The sequence below is a fragment of the Protopterus annectens genome, chromosome 2.part1, assembly GCF_019279795.1.
Source record: "Protopterus annectens isolate FY-2018-M chromosome 2.part1, PAN1.0, whole genome shotgun sequence".
Lineage (NCBI taxonomy): Eukaryota > Metazoa > Chordata > Ceratodontiformes > Protopteridae > Protopterus > Protopterus annectens.
In genome coordinates, this window is record NC_056729.1 from 1940902837 (window position 1) to 1940916864 (window position 14028).

Sequence of the window (14028 nt, forward strand, 5' to 3'; positions counted from 1 at the left end):
CTGGTCAAGAAGAGAAGGTCAACACTTGCACCACACCACATGGAACACATAGCCCTCCAGAACACACCCCAGCACTGCCTTTACATAAAAACACAAACCACACAACCACCTTCACAGAGGCTCTCAGTAAAAATCTACCCAAACAATTCTCCAAGGCAGAAATGCACTTGACCACCACAACACAACACTAATCATGAGACATGTAACTCTCTTAAACAATGTGCCACTCAACCAAAGCCCCTAAGGCAAAACAACATGCCCAACACACTAGTCATAGGTGATTCAATAGTGAGACACACTGATGTCCCACTCACTAGGTTGAATAAGGAGAAAGTAACAGTCAACTGCCTGTCAGGTGCCAGGATCTGCCACATAACACATGCACTCAGGTCTCTCAACAACAGGTACAAATATGACTCTGTCATTGTACGTGTGTGTGAGAATGACCTGAGACGTACCTCCCTGGACTACATGAAAAGAGACATGGAGTAGCTCTTGGATTATATAGCTTATAGCAGAATGATACCACAGTACAAGCAGAAAATGATGGATTTCAACAACTGGCTAAGTTTCTGGATTCATTCTAAGGGGATCCAGTATCTATCTGCCTGGATTGACATGACTGACAAACCTCAATGCTTTGCCAGAAGTGGCCTGCATCTGTCACCCCTGGGCTTCTGGATACTGGCCAAGGGTCTTGCCACCCCTATAGTGCCTTTTTTAGGTGGTGTTCCAAAGACCAATTTACCTCCGTAACAGCTACAAACAAATGCAATGTGAGGGTCATGCTGCTCAATGCTAGAAGTCTAAATCTCAAAATACACTCACTCGAAGCACTCCTTAAAATGGAGAACATCGACATTTGTGCCATAACAGAGACCTGGTTCAAGGCAGCAGAAAGCACCCCTGCACTACCTGGCTATAACTCATTCCACACCTTTCTGCCTCAGAACATAGGCCAAAGCTCCAAAGGTGGTGGTGAATCCATATTCATAAAAGATGCACACACCTCCAGATTGGTAGCCTAACATAACACATCTGAGATACTTCCGGTGCAGCTAACATTGGGTAAGACAGTGATTCACGTTGTAGCCTGCCATAGGTCCCCAACCATGTCTTAAGACTCACACTCCACATTCCTAAGCACCCTGGAGAATATTAGGGTCCAACCTAACACTCTCATACTGGGTGACTTCAATTACCCCTCCATTAACAGGGAAACTACTCATGTACCAATACACTTGCCCCAAATTTCCTGAAATTCATTCATTCTAATGCCCTGGACCAGCTTGTTCTTACTCCAACTAGAGGTAGCAACATCTTTGACCTGGTCATTACTAACATGGGTGAACATTGCTCTACACCAATAGTCAACTCCTCCCTGGTTAGATCTGACCACAAACTAATCACCTTGGAAATCCACATCCCTCCCACAACCCCCATCCCCCTGCAAAGGTATCCACCATGAAAACCTTCTCCAAAGCTAATGTTGGGCTCCTAAAAACAGAGGTGGCTAACTTCATGGGACCCACGCAAATGGAGAATAGTTGCATGACCGCTGAATCATACACCAATGCACTGTACAAACATGTACACAAATCCTTGGATCTCACCATTCCCAATAGAACCAAGAGGCACTCCTCCAAAAAAGGAAGCCAATCTGGTGTTCCCCTGACATAAACAAACTCTACAACAGAAGGAGGAAACTGATGCAGAATAAGGTGAAGTCCCAAGACTGGAAAAATTTCCTTATCAGCCTCAACATAAAGTTGAGATCCCTCATCATATCCTCTAAAGCTAGCTATGAAAACAAAATTGCAGCAGATAGTAAAGACAACCACAAGGCCTTCTATAGTTATGTAAAGAATCTCCATGGCAATACCCAGATTTACTCTGAGCTACTGCACAATGCTACCTCATATACCGAGCCAACAGACATTGCCAATATACTGGCCAACAGATTCAGTGCCAACTTTACCCCTCTCTCCCCCCAAAGAACCAGTCACAATACCAGTAGATTGCCAGGCACCCAGTATTACTGCTGCACAGGTTAAAACAGCACTGTCCAAGGCCAAGAATACAGATTCTGTGGGACCTGACAATATCCCTGGCTGTGTTCTACATGAACTACAGAGTGAACTGGCACCTCACTTGTGTGCCCTATTCAATCACAGACTCACCACAGGCTTTGTCCCTACCAAATGGCACACTCCTACAGTCATCATTCTCCACAAAGGAGGAGTGACTACAGACCCTGGGAACTATTGCCCCATTTGCCTAATGAGTCTGATATGCAAAGCTATGGAACGCATCATGATGGACCTAATAAACATGGATATAGGGAATCTCCAAACTCTGGATCCCACACAATTTGGTTTTATGAAGGGTAGGTCATTCCTGCTGAACTTGGTCGACTTCTTTGAGTCAGTCACCAGAGCTGTGGATGAAGGCAAGGTGGTTCATACAGCCTACCTTGATCTGGCCAAGGCTTTTAATACCATTCCCCACTAAGGAATCATAGAAAAACTCACTAAGCTAGGCATCAACCACTATATCACTAGGTGGGCTGCAAACTGGCTTACAAGTAGAACCCACAGTGTGAAAGTTGCTGAATCCAAGTCAGACTGCAGACCAGTCATGAGTGGAGTCCAGCAGGGTTCAGTCCTGGGTCCTCTCCTGTTGGTATCTACTTCTCTGAAGTCCAGGCCAACATGAAGGGAATCTGGCTGACAAAGTTCACAGATGATTGCAAGTTGGGAACTATTATTAACTCCCCAAGTGATGTTGACAACCTACAAAAAGGCCTCACTGAGACCAACGACTGGTGTCACAACCATGGCTTAAGTTCAATGCCAAGAAATGTGTCATCATCCCCATTGGGAAAAATCCCAGTTCCCATGAATTACCACATCGATGGTAGTCCACTGAACACAGAAGGTGTTCTAAGAGATCTGGGAACACAGGTTGACAGCAACCTCTCTTTTGATCACCACATTGCCACTGTGGTCAGGAAGTCCTTCTATGTGGTGGCACATCTCATTACTAAGGGGGTTGCATCCAGGAAGAAAGGAGGTCATTGCCTCCCTCTACTCTTCCCTCATTAGGCCAATCATTGAGTACAATGCCCCATTTGGCATGTACCTCACTAAACGCCTGCAACAACTGAAGAGACTGCAAATGTACCTCAGAAAGAGGATCCTAGGCTTTAAACATGTGTCCTATATGCACAGACTCAAAAAAAACCTCCAACTTGTCTCTGTCTCATATTGCCTACTTAGACACAATCTCTTGCTTGACTTACAAAGCCATGTCTGACCCAGCTCTGATAGAAATGCTACATCTAAAGAAATCCCAATCCCTCCGGATCACATGCTCCAGAGACCTCAACCTCATTACCACAGGGTTGGGAGGGTGGCCAAATGGTTAAGGTGTTTACCTTACAAACACAAGGTGCATGGTTTGAGTCTCACAAGGGATAATTGGCTAAGCTTAAAATGGCTCACAAGGGCAGTTAGCTTAGTACTAATCTATGAATCTATGAACCTATGAACAGAACATACTGGAGGGACAGGTTCATAACCCAGAGACTGCCCATGCTATGGAATAGACTTTTCATACATGTCAAGCAGAGCATCTCACTGGCCCTATTCAAGATAAATCTTGATGAGTGGATGGGAAATAGAATATTCACCCCAGGGACCACTCCAGTGGCTTTACTCAACAGAGGCAATGGGAACTAAGGTCAGGTGGCATGATCCCAGGGTAATCCTATGGGTTAGGCTTATAAAGACTCCAGGGCCATTAGCCTAGTACTCACCTATGATCCTATGAACAATGTTGGACATTGCAGATTACTGCTGGTCACCTATGTCCTTAGGGAATGACGGTTAACTACAGAAAGAGCTGAAAGGTTTATTCCAAATGTGCAAAGACATAATTATTTTAACCATCAGCTGCACAAACAAGGCTGATGTTGGTGTACCCCGCTTAACATATTGGATATAACTGAATGCAGAAAAGTAATTTGTGTGCAAATGGCTGAATGGCTGTACCTCATAATGAACTATGTAGCTAATGAGAGACCAATAGGTGCAGGGTTTTAATCCAAATGAGAGAGCACTAGGTGCAGGGTTTGAATCCAAATAGGGGTTAGTTTATCTGTATCCTTTAATATGGCATAATAAATGTGAACATTTTTTTGACATTTTAATTCACCCTGTACCTTCAACTTACATATGCAGCATTATAATGGTAATGTTGTAACAATCCAGAAAAGATTAGCTAGGTGTCTCTTGGTCACCTCACTAATAATAATGACAACACACGTCTGTGTGGGTGATGTGGAATAAATAGTACATGTGGAAACAATGAGAAAACACAAGTTACTAAGGTACCTGAATATGAAGAGTACAGGAAAGCATCTTGCAAAGCATGCATGCACACTGTTTTAGTGTCGTATCTGTAAAATAAAGTGCAAAGTGCCCTTGAATATGCTACAGAGAACATCCCCTCGTGGCCCTTTCCTCAGCATTTGCCCTCCCATAAAATGATTATAACATTAGTTGAAACACTAGCACATGAAACACATGGGCAAAACATGTATGCTAAAAGAAAAAAAGTCATATTTATGTCATTCGTTTTGTGACAGGTGGCAAAAAGTAGTGTCAGTGATCAGCAGTGACAGTAGAGAAATGACACATCTCATCCTATGACAAAAACTCAGAAAAATAATTATGCATGTGCTAAGACATTGCCATCAGACATACAAGTGCGCTTGGCTAAAGAACTTGTCAGTTATCATTCAAGATATAAAAAATTAATGCAATGAAAAAATACCCCATATAAAGCCATCTCTGAATCACATCAAATTATTGCTCTAGTATATAGTGCAATAGTTACAGAGTTGTCAGACATGGGTACATTTCCAGTCATGTGCACATTTGCAGTACTCACCTTATCCACTTGTCAGATCAGTTCTCCTGTTCTGTTGCTAGTTAATACACATACTCATGGATAAAAGTTATGTTTCATTTTGTCATGGGTTTGATTGCAAAGTGATATCACCGATACTGTTTCTTTTTTGTTTATATGATGCCAAGGACATCCTGAAATACTGAAACAAAATGTAAATAAGAACAACACAGAGGGACAACAATATCATGCAGGGGATCACATATTTGTGTGTTAGAATGTTAAAGTTCGGAATGCTATAAACCATCCCTGAGCACATGCATAGAGGTGAGACAATTTAATTTGAAATGTCACTGAGATATCAACAGTAACTGGCATGAAATGGCATCGCTGTGTAGCGTGTTTACGAGTACCAAACAGGGCCAGGTGTTACTGTCATGTTTTTCACCTAAAATAGACAGTAAAAAAATAAATACATTTAAATATAGCCTGTTTTTGGTGCCTTCTCTTGCACAAATGCTTTACTCCTCAGTATCTATCATTGCATGCAAGATCTGATATGGGCACAAATTCCCTGTAATTTTTCTTGTGATCTTGGAAAGGAAGACATGGCAGGTGATGGTGAGGGTAGTTTTGTGATTAGAGTACAGAGGTGGTGCAAGGAGGAGTCTAAGACTTTTGAAGCACTATTTGTAAAAGAATGTATCTGTAGGTTTCTGCAACTTGGCTGTATTTAGTCGTAGTGCAAGGCTTAGGCTTAGAATAGTTTATCAAAGACTCTCATCCATGCTACTGATATCCTGCACATGAGATAACAGTGCCGTCACCATTACAGTGACTTGGACAGGAAAAAATAGGATGTCCTTAGCCAATGGCAGGATAATTATAGGTCCCAAAAGTCATGTCAGTCTTTTAAGTACAGGGGCCTATAACACGCAATATACTACCATGACATGGCAACACAAACAAGTCTCCATTGCTATGTTTTTTATTTCTTATGTGTAGTCCCTGCAGGGACTGAAGGAAACCTGGCCTTGTATCCGGACAGATGTCTCAGAGAAGGGTAAGTATACGTTTCAGGTTTAACAGATTGTCATTTTATTATAGCACCGATATAACCAATAGGTTATCGAGTATCTGAGCATTAGGCCATAAGTGGTTGTCAGACAACTACACGAGTATGCATATTCTACATTTGCAAACTGTACAGACCTATATGATTACTTCATGCAACTTCACAATAGTCAGTGGTTATGCAAAGAGAGCTGTATATCACTTTAATTCCAGTTAGCAGAAACCCTTGCCTGATAAGCATTTTACAATTCAAAACTTACATAATGCAGAATAGCATGTATTCATTCCCAACACGTTTAATAAACTGTTCTCTATAAACCAGTTTTAAAATACTCACACTAGTTATAACTGTGAGAACCATGAATACGATAACATTACTATACCAGAAATTTATGGCCTCACACATTCATAACTGGAAGAAAAGATAGTTAAACATATGGAGAGTATTACTGACTGTGCAATATTAACATTATAGAATATTTTTTTTTCTGTTTTAACTCTCCCCATCCTCATTCTCATCTTTATTTGTGATATATATCTATATATCTATATCTATATGTATATATATATATATATATATATATATATATATATATATATATATATATATATATGGCTCCCCTTCACAAGATTGAATGAATGGAAGCTTGAAATACATAAGCTTGAGACCAGAATCTCAAACTTCCATTCCCTCGAAATTGTGAATGGGAAGTTTAGGGTTAGAAAAAAAAGAATTCAGTTACCTTGTTGCAGGGGGATAGGTCCCCCTGCACCCTTGCAGCTGTCCTTTAAGAGCTGCATTAATGCACTATAGTGGAGGACTGGGAAATCTTGCATGTTGCGCTTATGCATTTAGCGCGGAATGGAAGATTTCCCTTTTCTTTGCTGCAGTGTGATCTCAAAGTAGGAATATATTAGTAGGGGTTGTGGGGGGTTCGCCCCCCTGCAAAAACATTAGAAATTTGTTTTTTTTATTTTTTTATTTCCCTTTCACATTTTCGAGTTTCTGTAAACTCGAAATTCTGGCTTCGGGGTTATGAATTTCGAGTTTATAGAAATTTGATCTTGTGAAGAGGCTCTCTCTCTCTCTCTCTCTCTCTATATATATATATATATATATATATATATATATATATATATATATACACACACACAAATATATTTTATAAACTTTCATTGCATCTGAAAAACCATTCCTGCCACATTGTGACAACCAGCAAGGAGAGCTAGAGCAGCCACAGTGGATCAGACCATCATCCCTCCACGGATGGCTTTGGCAGAGCCACGACCAGCAGCAGAGGCATCCAACACTTTTTGGGTCACAAACTGCGAGTCTTGTATCGACAACACCAGTGTTACATGAACTACCTGCATCAGGTAGCTCTGCCCCAGGTACTGGTACAGTTTTACTTACCAGGTATAGTGGCAGTCGATGTGGTGGTTATGTCACATCACAACTGACAGCGCTGATGGAATAGATTATGGAGTGGGGCATCAGTGCCTGCATTGGTTGTATGAAAATAATCCTGCAGTTAATTGCCAAATCACTGCCCCATCAGGCACTGCCCCAGGTGTCTGTGACAGGAGACATTGGTGACAATTCTGAGGATGAGGACTAGATTCCTGTTGTGCTTACACTAGGTGGGTATGTGTCTCCAAAGTCCCAAACCTAACCCTAGTCACAGTGCCACCTCCCTCTTATGCCCATCACCTTCCTTGATTGCTTTGTATGCTCATAGATTCATAGGTTCTTAGGTAGGTACTAGGCTATCGGACCTAGGGCCTATAAAAGCATAGCCAAAAAGGTACCATGGCTTTCGCCACCCAAGAAAATTATTTTCCTGTGCCCCTGTTGAGCAGAGCCACAGAAGTGATCCCTGGGGTGAATTTCCTATTTCCCATCCAATCATCAAGATTTTTCTTGAAGATTGCTATTGAGGAGCTCTGCTTGACATAAATAGGTAGTCTGTTCCAGAGTATGAAAGTCTCTGGGACAAGAATCTATCTCTCCAGCATGTTCTGTTTATTGTGCTGACAAGGTTTAGGTCCTTAGAGCATGTTGCTAGGAGGGATTGGGATTTCTTTAAGTGGAGCATGTCCAACAGCTCATGGTTTGACATAGCTTTGTATGTTAGACAGAGATCGCCTCTGAGTAGGTGATATGCAACGGAGTAAAGCTGGAGTTTTTAGAGACGGTCTGTGTAGGGCATCTGTTTGAGGACAGTAATCCTCTTTGTGAGGTATTTCTGTGTCCTTTCCAGTTGTTGTAGATGTCTTGTGAGGTACATACCAAAAGGGGCGTTGTACTCTATAATGGGTCTAATGAGTGATGAGTAGAGGGGAACAATTACCTCTTTTTTTCTGGATGAGAAACCTTTTTTGATGAGGTGAGCCACATAGAAGGATTTCCTGACCACTGTGGTGATGAGATTATCAAAGGAGAGATTACTGTCCACCTGTGTCCAAAGGTCTCTTATCACACTTTCGATGTTAAGCAGACTACCACTTATGTGGTAGCTCATTGGTGCAGGGTTTTTACCAAAGGGGATGACAATGTACTTTTTGGCATTGAGCTTCATGCCATTGCTTTGACAGCAGGCATCTGTCTCAGTGAGGCCCTTTTGTAGTATGTCCACATCGTTAGGAGTTTTGATTATGGCTCCTATACAACAAGCAGGACAAAAATGGCACATATGCTACTGATGTTACAGTATTCAATAATACAACGACGCAAATATGTTTGTAAACACTTTTACACTAGGGAAGAAAATGTGAAATAACCCCATTCCTGACATGAAGTATACAATAAGGAAATGAATCATTTACAAGTGACGTATGTCTGTGCCTGCTATGTAGCCTATCTTAGATACCTACCACTGTTATTCATAAATACCTTCCTCGCTATCTTTCTCTTTAAAAAACAAATGAAAATGGCACCAGTGCCCCCCCCCCCAAAAAAAAAGCCCACATACATAACTCTGAAATGCTTTGGTCCACGTGGTCTCACAACATTAATAAGCTGTTGGCACACAACCTTTACAATATCAGTATTCAAATTTCCAAAACTCTTCGCAGTGAGAAGTAGACAGGCATGACTCTCTCCAACTACAATCCTTCATATTCCCTAATGAATTCCCCATTTTCACCACTGTCCTTTCAACCCCATTACACACCTTTAATCTGGTCAAAAATAGATTCACATATACCACATGAATGAACAGAAATGGCTTATAAACAGAAATTTCTATTTCTTTTGTTAGCATTTGAGCCCCACTTGGCATCAAGCGATAGAGCCTACTGCTAGATCTTGTCATATGGCAAAACTAAAAATGTAATTACGCATGTCCTAATATTATGCTGTCAGTTGTGCACCTGTGTTTGGCAGTGTTTAGCTTCAATAAGCGATTCTTACTGACATTAAAGTAATGCCAGTGGCTTCTGTCACTTGTAAATGATTCATTTGCTTATTATATGCTTCATGTCAGGAATGGGATTATCTCACATATTCTTCCCTAGTGTAAAAGTGTTTACAACCATATCTGCATAGTTGCATTACTGAATACTGTAACAACATCAGTAGCATATGTGCCATTTGTGTCCTGCTTGTTGTATATACATAACAGGCTGTTTTAAGTGATAAACATATAAACACAAGACTGACTTACAATAATGACTCATGAAATGATCTGCAACTGAAGACTAGAGAAATGCATACATGACATTCCACTGTGTGACATCAGTCACAGTTATCGAACATCTTCTTTACAACTCCTGGAATAGAAATTTTTTGACTACCATTATGCACAGTTCCTGTACTGTTCATAGGTAAGTGCTAGACTAGCTGTCCTTGCAGGCCATTTTAAGTCTAGCCCATTTCCTTCAAAGATGAGAATCAAACTCTGGACCTTGTATATGTGAGGTAAACACCTTAGCCGTTATGCTACCCCCACCCCCTTATGTCAACTGCCAACCCTACATGACATTTCAAGGCCCTTTGTGTCTTTAGCTGTAAAATCATTGCTGTGTAGAATATCACTTATTCAAGCATTGCTTTCACTGCAGTAATGTGGATGTAGCATCACACATGCATACATGTCATTCATTACCATGACAATTGATGTGAAGTAAAACATGTATCAGTTAACAGACATGAACATAGCATTTTGGAATACCACAACAAATTAGTCCTGCTGCTTTGTCCTTTGAATGATGTATGACATCAAGCAACAGAGTTAGCTACCAATAAATTACACCACATTCTGTGTCAAAAACTCATAATATTTGGTCTTTAGATGCATATATGTGTTGCTCCTTGTACTAGAATGCATAGCCTTGATCATAGGTTAATAGGTTCATAGAAGGTTACTAGGCTAACGGCTCTAGAGCCCTTACAAGCCTAGTCATGTTTATCCCAGGTTGCTCCAATTGTCAGTGGTTAGGAGAGTGAAGTTTGCAGAGTAAAGGGTCTATGGTAGTTAATACCGATTTCTTCTTTCCAGGTGGGACATGGGCACCATCCCAGGAGTGAAATTTTGGTTTTTCATCCATTGATTTAGGATTTGTTTGAAGAGGGTCAGGGAGGGGCTTTGTTTCTCATCAATTAGAAGCGTGTTCCAGAGAAGTGGCAGTCTCTGGGATATGTGTCTATCTCACCAGTATAATCTGTTCATATCAAATGCTAGGTTAAGATCCCTGGAGTGAATGACCCTTATGCAGTTTGATTTATGAATGTGTAGCATTTCCATCAGGGCCAGGTCAGAGACTACTTTGCAAGTCAGGCACTGGTCAACTCTTAGCAACCTGTAGAAGACAGAATACAGTGACAGAGATTTCAGTATTTCCGCATAAGACTTGTGTGCATCCTGTAATTTCTTGGTGGCAACCCTCTGTAGCCTCTCCAGTTGTTGCAGGTGTTTGGTGAGGTACATGCAAAAGGCAGCATTGTACTCAATTATTGGTCTGAGGAGGGCTGAGTATAATGGAATTATAACATCATTAAATCTAGATGTGATGCCTTTACTTAAAAGATGTGCTACATAGAAGGATTTCCTTACCACTGTAGATACATGATGGTCAAAGTTCAGATTGCTATCAACCTGAGTAACACAAATCATGTATCACTGGGTCTACGCTCAGGGGGTTGCTGTCTATAATGTAATTAGCAGTGAGCCAGCTTTACCAAAAGGAATAATAATGCATTTGTTTGCATTTAGCTTTAATCCATGGCTTTGGCGCCAATCATTTGTCTGCGTTAACCTTGTCTGCAGTATAGTAACATCATGGGGGGGGGGGGGCTCAATGATTGCTCCAAATTTGCAATCATCAGTGAACTTCGTCAACCACAGGCCATTCAAGTTTGTCTGGACTTCTGAGAAATACATTTCTGAACAGTAAGGGGTCTAGAACAGGACCCTGTGGTACACCACTGGTGACTGGATTTTTGCTAGAGGTGGAGTCACCCACGTTGACAGTATGTGCCCTGTCAGTGAGCCAGCTGGCTACCAGTTTGGTAATGTAGGGGTTAATTCCCAATTGGGAGAGTTTCTCTATATTACCTGAGTGGGGGATTGTGTCAAATGCCTTGGCTATGTTGAGATAAGCTGTATGCATTCTTTCCCTTGTCCAGGGCATGATCTATCTTTAATGAATCCAAACTAGGTTGGATCCAGAGTTTGGAGATTCTTTCTATGGTCTTGTAGATGAGGCTAGTCAAGCTTATGGGCCTATAATTCCCAGGGTTGGTTGATGGTCCGCCTTTGTGCAGAGGGATTACATTGATGTCCTTCATTCTGCTGGCAAATAGATAGGTTGCAGGCTGTGGTTAAACAGGCATCCAAGTGGGTCTGCTAGGTCATGTTTTAAGTTATTTAAAAGGCAGCATGGGATGTTGTTTGGTCCCATTGATTCCATGCTTTTGGCCTTGGAGAGCACTGACATGACCTGCTCTCTTGAGACAACAGGCTGAGAAATGATGGTAGGCATACTTGGGGAATGACTGGAGTGGACAGTGGGGTGAAATTTGCTCCAAACTTGTCAGATAGCAGGTTGTCTATTACCTCCAGTTGAGTATGACTGGTGCTATCCACAACCAGTTCAACACATAGTTGGGTATTTCATTTTAGATTTCTGATGTAGTTAAAGAATGTCTTATGATTATCCTTAGTTAGGGAGGCTATTTTTACTTTGTAATTAACTTTGAAGGACTTGACAAGATCTCTAATCTGTTTGTTTAGGCTAGGAAGGGCTTTCTTCCTCTGTTGATCCAGTTCCCTCTTGTTCTTGGACTTTAGTTTCTTTCTGTTGTTGTATAGCCTATTTATACTATAGGTCCACCACGGTAGCTTGTTTTTTAGGTTTTAATGCATTCAGGTACAGCCAATTCTATACAACTGCTTAAGTGACTATACAGGACATTGGTGTATTCCTCTGCATAGGAGTCCATACTATCTGCATTCGGGGATTTTTTGAAACTTCTTACATACGAGGGGTTTTTAAACTTCTTATATCAATCACTTAGTAGGAGGTAGGTATCTAGTCTTATAATTATATCAAACTAGACTGATTTATGATTCGATCGTACCTTTGGGGGAGGATATCACACAGGGAGGGGTGCAAAGTTCTCCCATGTTAGTGAGTACTATGTCCAGGATATCTGCGTCTTTTGTAGGTGTGCTGACTAGCTGTTTTAGAGCATTTGCAATGGCAAGTCCAAGAACCTCTGAGGCACCATGTTTATGGTCATGTATGGTCCCAGCAAATGTTATGATAATTAAAATCATACATAAGTAAGGTGTTGGGCTGTATAGCAAGTGACTCCAGTAAGTACAGGTATGAGATATGTTTTTATTGCTTCATGGTGGGGGACCTATAGCTAGCTATGGTGTGGTAGTGGGCTTTTCCTGTAGTTAATTTGACAGGGAGTAGCTCAAGAGAGTCATACTATTTGACCAGTCTAGGGGTATACTTATCCTTAATGAAGATGACTACACCTCCTCCTTTGGTTCTTTCATGCTCAGTTTGTAGTCTGAATGTATGGAAGGCATTGTGGCTCTGCATGGTGTGGGTGCTTTCTGCACCTTTGAAGCATGTCTCAGTGACTGCACAGATAGCATCTTCTAAAGTAAAGAATGCTTCCAGGGACTGAAGTTTCTTATTTAGCCTGCTAGCATTAAGCAGCAGTATCTTGAGTGTATTTAGAGAGGATTTTGTTAAATTGGGAGGTTGGTTATTTTGACACTGCATAAAAAAGGCACAATAGGGGTGGTTAATGCCTTTGCCAGATTCTGTAAGCTTAGAGGAGATAGGTGCAGACCATCTCTGGCAAAGCAGCATGACTTGTCAAACATGTTTTCCCAGGCTGACAGATATTTTCTCCCCTTAGACTGACACCAGAAGCTAACCAATTGTTAAAGTCAACCATTTTTTGTTTGTATTGTGGCATCATACTTGGAGAAGGTAGAATGCTGCTTAAGGCTAGACTTTTATTTGCCTATGACACATAATCTGAAAGCTCAGTCATGTCTCTCTTCACATAGTCCAGTGAGGTAAGTCTCAAGTAATTCACTTCCACATGGACAATGAGAAAGTCATACCAGTACTTGTGGTTGAGTGACTTGATGGATACTATCACCTGAGAGGCAGCTAACCATAGCCCACTCCTTATCCAGCCTGGTGAAGGGAACTTCTGTGTGTCTCACAATGGAGTCACCTATGACCAGGGCATATTTCCCAGTCGATGATCGTTAAGACACTGGTGTGTGTTATTATGTGTTGTGGTTGTTTTTTTTTACATTGTTATGAGTGTAAGTGGTTTCTGTTTGGGAGGCCTCTAATCTTTTGGCAGTTACTAGTGAGTACCTCTACACATGTGGGTTTATGTGTCATGTCCTCATTTAATATGGGAAGTGTGCGTGTGTGCTGACAATCTGTTTAGCATTTGATTTACCCTTATGTGAGAATCTTGCCTTCAATTTCATAGTGAGAGCTATTGAGCAGTCAGGAAAGGCTGATCCAGGAAATGAGATGTGTACAATTTTACTCAAT